The sequence below is a fragment of the Gekko japonicus genome, unplaced genomic scaffold (assembly GCF_001447785.1).
Source record: "Gekko japonicus isolate JY-2015 unplaced genomic scaffold, Gekko_japonicus_V1.1 scaffold194, whole genome shotgun sequence".
NCBI lineage: Eukaryota > Metazoa > Chordata > Lepidosauria > Squamata > Gekkonidae > Gekko > Gekko japonicus.
Window position 1 is genome coordinate 327,579 of NW_015168052.1, and position 9,705 is coordinate 337,283.

Consider the following 9,705-nt stretch of genomic DNA (forward strand, 5'->3'; position numbering starts at 1 on the left):
GGGCAGGAAGACTCTGGGGGATCGACTTCTGGACTGTAGACGTCTGGGAGACAAAGCAGTAGCCTGTCTGTGAGAACCGTCCTTGTAGTCTCAGGTGTCAATATCGACAGATTGACTGTGCAGACGTGGAGGGTGACGCTGCGTGTCGCATGTAGTATATCAGTGCCGACGTGGATCGATGTCGGGAGCTTCCGATACCGTCAATGTCGATGACGGGGAAGGAGACAGAGAAGGCTCTGCATCCATTTGATGACTTAGGAGCTCTACCGTTTCGATGTCGGAGTAAGGACGCTCTACTTGTTGGATGGGGGAATCCAGGAGCTGGATGCTCGGTATCGACGGAGGGAGTTGGGCCTCCGATATCAATACTGCCGTTGGAGCGGGAGGCACTTTAGGGGCATCACCCAGTGCAGACACAGCTTCCTTCTCCTTCTTCGCCGCCTTAAGGGACTTGGAGGTACCCTTCTTCGCGGACCTGTGATCCTTACTTGCCTTAGCCTTCTTTTTGACTGGCGTGGAGGCAGACAATTGTGCCTTCGATGTCGGTAGCTTCGGTGTCGGGCAGTCGACATCGGAGGCAGGCCTCGATGCCGGGGCTGTCGATGTAGACGGTCTCTCCTCCATCGCTGAGGCAGGAGTAAGGGCCGATTCAAGCAGCGCTACTTTAAGGCACGCAGCTCGGTTCTTTCGTGTTTGATTGGAGAAACGAGCACAGTGACGACAGGACTCTGGCTGGTGAGACTCTCCGAGGCAAAAAATGCAGAGGGTATGACGGTCGGGAGGAGCAAGTTTGCTGCCGCAACCCTTGCACCTGTTGAAAACCCCCCACTTCTTCTCCATAAAAGATGTGAAGAAGAGGGAACGTTGAGGAGGAGGGGTAGCCCGAAGGCCTGAGGTAATCAGTAGACTCCCCCTCAAGAGAAAATGAACCGTTTTTTTAAAAGCTTTTTTTGAAGAACAAACAACTAAAATAGAAAAGTAGAGTAAGGAAATAATTCCTAAGAGCTGTGAGGCGAAAGCTAACAGTGAACCAATCTGACTGACAAAAAGAGGTCTACTCAACGTGGCGGTAAGAAAGGAACTGGCGGGATGTACGCGCCCACCCCTCTGGGCATGCGCGGTGGGGTTCCTGCGCATGCCCGAGGGACTGGGCGTGAAAATCCGTTAAAAGAGCTTGCTACAGCACCGATCGATTCAGCGCGTGCACACTAGATCTCATGGGTGTGAAGCACAGAGACCACATCGAAGATCCAATGTTGCCAATCTCCAGGTGAGAGGTGGAGATCACTAAAAATTACAACTGTTCTTCAGGTAGCAGAGATCAGTTCCTCTGGAGAAAATGGTGGACTCAGTGTCATTATACCCTGCTGAAGTCACCACAGCAAATTGACACTGAGTTCCCAAGGCTGGGGCACCCACCCAGAGACTCTCTCTCGAGTTCGTTGTATTTATTTCCACAATGGGCTTTATTCCTAGTATGATCAATAAAACACATTTCCCACTCTCTAGGTGGATATAATCTGTGCACATATGCAATAACTTGATTTTTTATTTATTTATTTTAGGAGATGTAACATAGCATGCTTTATTTAATGGATGGCTTTGCTGCAGTACATTACAGTTGTTAGCTATAAACAGATGTCACAAATTTTATTAAACAGTTTTAAAAGTAACATAAACTTTCTCACTTTTGTAACTGTCTCTTGAGTTTCCTTGGCTGTCCTTAAACCTTCTAAAACTAGTAGATCTCAACCCCATACCAGTTTGAGTTTTATTTAACTACTGGGAAATAAACATAAAGTCTCCTATGGAGGGGCAGTGGATGATTTTTATATAAAACTTATGAGTCCCTTGGAGACATCAAGGCTTGGATCTCAGAGTGTGTGAGGGCTTGCAAGAGGCATGACAGTAATAATAATAATAATAATAATAATAGCAGCCAGACTCCAGGTGGAGTCTGGAGTGTTTTTGAGAATTACAACTGATCTCCAGACTACAGAGATAAGTTTCCTTGGAGGAAATGGCATCTTTGGAGGGTGGTCTCTATGGCACTACATCCCTGCTGAGCTCCCTTCCCTTTCCAAAGTCTGCCCTCCTCAGTCTCCACTCTCACATTTCCAGGAACATTCCAAATTGGCATTGACAACCCAGCTTTTCTACCACTGAACAAGAGAGGATGGCACTCCTTTGACCACAGAAAAAAAATTATGGTGGGGCTCTTGAGATCCACATCAACAAAAGCAAAGAGGGGATGCATGAGCAGGGAAACTGAGTAGGGAGGCCTCCTGCCAGCTGTCCTTGTGGTTTGCCACCACTCGGAGTGGTGGCATGAGAAATAACAATAAAAAGTTGATGGCATCCATACCACATCACTTCTGGAGCAAAAATTGGAAGTAGAGTCAGGTAGCTTTGGGAATCTCCAGAAAAATCTGTGGTTTTACCATAGTATTTTGGGCAATTCCTAGAACTACCTTACATCACTTTTGAGTTTTTCTGAAAGTGATGTCATGGTGCAGATGACATGTCCCCCCCATGTCCCCACCCCCAAACTCTTGCCAGCATAACCTGGCAACCATAGAACTCAGTGATATTGAGTGGAAAAACGTAGAGGATCTAACCCATAATGTAGGATCTATTATGCCATTTTTACAATGCTGGTCCTCAAAATATTTTCCCACAGTTTGTTCTTTGCATAGAAAAGCTTTTAGCTCAATGTGTTTGATACAGTATCAATTTAAAGAAGTTTATCGCTGTTAGTTTAACATGATTACATTCAGAGTTAATTTTAACCAGGTTATTTTTTTAAAGGGGGACTTTTTATAGACCAAAAATAAATAAATAAAATCCAATTTTTGCTTTAAAACAAACAAAGCATTGATTTTTATCTAGTGTGATTTATACTACTCTGCAGGTGAGTAATTATATGTTTCAAGCAATAACACATACTGAAAGCCATTTAAAATAAATTTTCACCAATGGTAAAGCAAGCTGGGAATACAATCTATAAAACTGATAAAATACAAGAACCAATGTCAAATGCAATCAGGATTTAAAAATAGAAAGAAGCCATCCTGACACTACACACATCCTCTTACAATTTGCCGCATGCGCTGAAATCAATTCAAATCTGGCTTTTGGAGTGTGAGCAAAGGCACCCTACCTTGATCGTAATTGAAAGGTTTTCTCCATTCAAAGCATAAATACCTTTATATCTTGATGACCAATCGCAAGTCTAATGCAGTAAATCCTCTTTACGAGTCTGTTCATAAATAGAAAGAGCTGAAAAGATCATGCGAGATGTCCTTGATCTTAGATCCTCTGCAGATGTGGAGGCTCAGCTTGAATCTTCCTGAAAGCATTTCTGTCTCTATGGCCTCTATCTGAAGAGGCAGGAGAGCTTTCACTGTTACACAGTTCAAAATAGTAATATCCCTGCTACCCCTTCAGATAGTGCTGGATAATCACTTCCACAGCTCTTGGTTTTTAGCGGGATAGTCACACACTTACACAGTTTCTCCTCAGCAGTGAAATCAGAGGGACCTCAAAGTGTTTGGCTTTTCAGAAAGTTTTGAACTTTTGGAAAAGCAAGAACAACATCTCTTTATATTCAGGATTCCAATGAAAGCTTATTTGCCACCTTGTCCCTTTGAAACTTTGTTGAACTGAGGATATGCTGTGTTATATTATCTATGACAGGCTGGCTAACAGAGACAGGCATTCAAGGTCGTTCCACATACTTCCCATTCAGGAGCCTCTTAAGAAAACAGTTCCCAAACAGCCAAGCAAAGCAGTTTCTCACACAAACTATCTTAGTCTCAGCTACAGCCCCCCACACCCAGATACACAATCCAACCAGTGTGGTTTACAGATCATAAAACTGGAACATACAAAACCCCATGGCCAACAAGGCTCAGAGTTTGACAGCAGGTGCTGATTCCTAAAGAAGGACTCCCAAAAATCAATGTTTGGGATGTGGGAATGTTATGGATTATGAGATCCAGTGTGGTATAATGGTCAGTATGTCAGACTAGGATCTGGGGGACCCAGGTTCCAACTGCCCTCTGCCACAAAAGTTTGCTGGATGACCTTAGGCCAGCCACACATTGTCAACTCAACTTACCTTACAGGGGTATGGTGAGGATAAAATGAAGAGGAGAATGATGTAATCTGCTTTGAGTTCCCATTGGGGAGAAAGGTGGAGTATACAGGAAGTAGATGAATACACTATAAATATTAGTCAATATGTAAGTTATTAGTAATACATTTTGATGCAGTCTGGCTCTAACTACAAAAGGCTGCAAAACTCTGAAGAAGAAGAAAAAGAAGAAGAAGAAAAAGAAGAAGAAGAAGAAGAGGAAGAGGAAGAGGAAGAAGAGGAGGAAGAAGAGGAAGAAGAGGAAGAAGAGGAGGAGGAGGAGGAGAAGATTGGATTTATACCCTGCCCTTCACTACCCAAAGGTGTCTCAGAGCAGCTTACAAACTCCTTTCCCTTCCCCTCCCCACAACAGACACCCTGTGATGTAGGTGGGGCTAAGAGAGCTCTTGCCAGAAACTGCTCTTTTTCAAGAACAGCTCTTATCAGAAATAGGGCTTGCCCAAGGTCATCTAGCAGGTGCAAGTGGAGGAGTGGGGAATCAAACCCGGTTCTCCCAGATTACAGTCCGCACACTTAACCACTACATCACAGCTTACCCTACAGTGTTTCAAGTGTCAAGAGTGTTCATGGCTCCAGATTCCAAAACACTAGAGTCAGGTTTCTAGATATGCATCTAAGCAGGCGTACATGATGAAATATACAAAAACAGGAGATGAACAGAATCTCTTCACCTGCAAAAAGCTCAGAGACTAAAATCCTGCCAAGGAAATAAGAATAATAAGAATAATAAGAATAATAAGAATAATAAGAATAATAAGAATAATAATAATAATAATACTTTCCATTTATTAATCACTTTCCCCAGTGGGCTCAAAGCAATGTACAGTTACTCAGTATAGACAGGGGACTAACAATGTTTGTAAGGGATAGGGAAGACAACATATATTCATTTTTAATTGCACGCGCCGTCACTGCCCGATATAGATGTCTTTCTGGCTTGGCTTGGCTCCGTCGTTTTCCGCAGGGCTGCTTGTTGGCCAGGCTTCAGGACCTGTATGTCAATTGCCACACTGCCACACTGCCACCGCCTATCTTGGAAGTTATCATTAGGAATGCCAACCTACAGGTGGGGCCTGGAGATCTCCTAGAATTACAACAGGGATCCGTTCCCCTGAAGAAAATGGCTGATTTGGCAGTTAGATGGTATGGCATCATAACCCCACTGAGGTCCCTCCCTTCTCCAAACCCAATCCCTCCTCAGGTTCCGTCCATCAAATCTCCAGGGATTTCCTAACCCAAAGTAGGAACCCCAGCTACCATACAAATGACAACACATGTTCAGGTGATCTTGAATGTGGGACTTCAGCAAAGTCAGGGCAAAGGCAGACCAGCCTAGAAAACCCTTAGGGTGGTGAAAACATTACCCCCAATCCCTAAATAAAGCCTTCCAGGATAGACTTGCTTACAGATTTCAGTAGATAGGTGGAATTGCAAGCCACAAGCTGCCTTGCGCCTTCTTCTGCCACTGCTTTGCCTTGCCCCATCACTCCGAACTTCAACAAAACTGGCTGTAACCAAGGCAGAATCTGGGAGAGAGGCAGGTTTGATATCCATCTGTATCTTTGTGTTCTGATGCTGGTGGAGAAATGGGTAAACACCACTTCCAACAGACAACAAGTCAACAGAGCAGAAAAATATGGCCCTCTCCCCCCCCTTTTTTTGTATCCTACAAAACCAGTTCACCCGCTCCCTATGAGAGAAAACACAATAAGAGCAGGCCCAATGAACTAGAATGTTGCTGACATCTTCCTACCAGGCGAGAAAACTGTCATTCCTAATTGACTAGGTGGCTTTCATCCTCTCTCACTGCTCCGCTCCTTGTGTTTCCCCATCTCCATTAAAATTTCATTTCTCACATTTCGGGAACACAGGAGGGCCCAAGATCCCACGAGATACAGCTGTTAGAGAGATGTGAAAAGCACAATTTCATTGTTAGGCATCCCATTCTCACTTAACCACTGTTGAACCACCTGATGCACAGCTGTATGGTATCAACATCATTTTTTGGACTGGAGGAAGGTGAGAGCCAGAAGCCTATCAAGGATGTCCAAAAACAGAATCAAACCAACCAGAGGATGTCTAGCACAAAGTCCCACCATATCAAGGTCAGAATGTAGTAGGTCTGCCTCCCACTGGGAACCCTAGATGCCTGCAGACATTCCAAGAGGCAGTGCATGTGTGTGGGAGGGGGAAACCACCAAATCAGCTACAACATGATGTCACTTATGGGGAATACTCATAGCTTCCAGCAATCCCTAGGGCTATCTACATCACTTCCAGATTTTCCCTAGAAGTGGTATAATAATGCAGCCAATACTCCCCCCATGCCCCCATCCCCAAACCCTCCCATCAGTTGCCAGGAGGTTTAGAATGCGGTTTAGCAAGACTGTGCATTCAGGCAGCCAAAGCAAGTACATAATCCAGGGAATGTAAGCAAAACTAGCCCTGTATATACAGAAATAATGTCAGTTCCGTGCAAGGCTGCCATTTTGGATTACAATATGGGGCAAGAGGCAAAATTCACAGCAAGGTTCAAAGGCCCACAACAGGTTTATGTTCATTAAACAGATGCACGAAGTGAAAAAGACCTAACTCCAGATACCAAGCACAAAATGTCTATAACTTGAAAGAAGAGGTGAAGATACCTTTCTACCCCTGAGGAACATTGCAATGAGCCATAATTAGATAAGGGGTCAACTGTGCCCCTCCCTCCATGGAACCTTCAATCTTGTGTTCTGTACAACACCTGCATTGCTATTTTGAACAGAGGTTACACCCTCCTTCCCCCAAATGCAAGTAACAGGCATTTTAAACATGAGTGCAAAAAAAAAAATTAAGCTCCCAAAATAAATAATTACCTGGCCCCAAGCCATAAATTTCTGTTTGCTTTGTAAGGATCAGTTGGGAACTAAACCTCCCATTTACCCAGCCCCAGCCCCAATTCCCTGCCACTGAAGAACTGAGGAGCGAGAGAGAAAATGGCCCCCACATAGTGACACTCTAGGAATTTCCCCCAGTTTCTATGTTAAAGACCACAAAGACTAGCAGCCTAGACTATCACCCAGAAGTGACATCATATTCTTCCCAAACTCCACCTTTCCAAGGCATTGCCCCTAAAATCTTCTGGCATTTGCTGAGGTAGTATTGGAAACCCTATTGGGAATCGATGTCTAATGACTTAGAAGAATTAATTACTTTGTCACAAGAGGGCCTGCCTGCTTATCTATGACTAGCATATGTTGTTCTAACCTCTCTCTGTAAGTGGTAAATCTAATAAATTAATAGGTTTTGCCTGTTCGTTTTAATACACATTTTAAAAATGTAGAATAGATGTAAGTCCTGCTAATAGGTTATTTCCCTCTTCCCATACCAGAGTCCAAATATGATAGATAGACAAAGGTGAGAAGTGGTGTGTGTGTGTGACAGAGAGAGCTGGGGAATCTCGGAGCAAGTGTCAGTGTGAAACCCTCCTCCAGGTCAAGGAGCCCTTCTCCAACTGAACTTCTTCCATTGTCATTGAATACATGATACTATTATTTTTCTACCATATGGTACCACTGAAATGCTTTAGGGATTTCAAGCTGGGGACTCTGGCTGCATGTCTTTCTGTGGAAGCCTGTAGGCTGAAGAAGCTGCTGGCCTGTTTTCCACTGCAGATAAATGAAGTATGGCAAAGGAGGGATTGGGAATCCCAAGAAGCCAATACAGTCCCAAAGGATCTTATAAAGTTGCTGATTCTGCCCAGCTGCTGCAGTCTGAGCTATCTAATCCTGTTTGGACTCCTGCTATTGGACCCTTACCTACAGGCCACTAGACCAGACAGCAACAGCTAGATTTCCCTGAAGACTAGAAAGCTGAGAAGGGCTATCATGCAAGCAGACGACACAGTCTCTGTATCGCAGCTCCTATTCTTCCATTTCACACACACACACACACACTCCCATGGGAGCTTGCATCATATCCTACATAAATTGATCACGTGGGAGGCTTGTTTGTGTGCATGCATTTCTGGACCTGATTACAGTTGTTAGTAACACTAAATATTTGATAATGCTTTATTTGGCCTGAAGTATCTGCCATGTTGCTAATAATTAAAACCAGAGGTTCTTGTTTTTGTTTTTTAAATAAAGGAAATTAAAAGGAGAGAAGCAGAGTGATTTCTAGCAATCTTCTGAAGCTGAATCATAAAATATTTTAAAAGAAAACACTAGACTGCACACATAACCCATCCCTACTGGCAAAAATTACTTCTAAAAAAGCAGAGGGGAAAATGAATCATTTGAATTTAATTACCTACCTCCGGGTATTCCATAGCAGCTTTCAAAAGCAAGATTTTAAAAAGCCTTTTATAAGCCTGCTTTTGGGACTGAAAAGTTTGTTTCTCAAGAATATACAAAGTTGTTACTCTAGAATGAGAGGGGCTTTTAAACTGGTAGAAAGCCAACGGTGAGCTTCCTGTTGACACACGTGGCAGCAGTCAAACCTTCAATCCCTCACCTGCTGTCTAAAATGGCACTGCACAAGGATGCATACATTAAACATGGGATCTGCTCACCCATTTTAACTCTGAATATGTCCCACTCCTGCTATCCATTTGTCTCTTTCTGTGGCCAACAGACTTCTGTAGTGGGGCATCATTCATAAATAAACCTACATGCAGGACTATTTTGGGCTGGAATGGAATGCACCGGAACGGTGTTCCACCTGGCTTCTGAGTTGGCCATGCCCCCTCCCAGCCTATGAGGACCCTTGCCCTTCCCTATAATAAAACGGGAGGGGGGGAGAAGCCGCCTGAGATTACTGAGAGGAAACTGTGTTGGAAGCTTTCAAGAAACAGCTTGAAATAGCCTCAACTGGGAAGGAGACAGAGAGCCCAGGGGGTGGGGGCACATGCAGTAAGCCCCATCCCCCACTCCCAGGAGCCCTCAGTTGGGCCACGAGGAGCAAGAAGCAGTGAGGTAAGTTGCAGAGTTGTTTCTGTCTCTCTGCCCCTGTGTGTGTGTGTGTGTGCCTCTGTGCCTCTCTCTCTCTGCCCCTGTGTGTGTGTGTGTGTGTGTCTGTTCCTTTGTGTGTGTGTGTCTCTGCCCCTCTGTGGAGCCCCCCCTGCCTTTCCTGGCCCGCGCTGAGACGCAGGGGCCAGGAAGGCCTGTGGAGCCCCCCTGCTTTTCCCGGCCCATGTGTGTGTGTCTCTCTCTGCCCCTCTGTGTGTGTGTGTCTCTGCCCCTCTGTTCCTCTGTGTCTCTCTCTGCCCCTCTGTTCCTCTGTGTCTCTGCCCCTCTATGTATGTGTGTCTGTTTGTGTCTCTCTGCCCCTCTGTTTGTGTGTGTCTTTTTCTGCCCCTGTGTGACTGGAGGGAGCTGTGTGTCTACCCTCCAAAGCAGCCATTTTTCCAGGGGAACTGATCTCTGTCATCTGGAGATCAACTGTAACAACAGGAGATCTCCAGGTCCCACCCGGAGACTGGCAACCCTAGGGAAAAGTCAGCCACACAGCAGGGGGTGGTTTGATGGTCGCTGGCCCACCTCATTAGCCAGCCAACCAGCCATGGT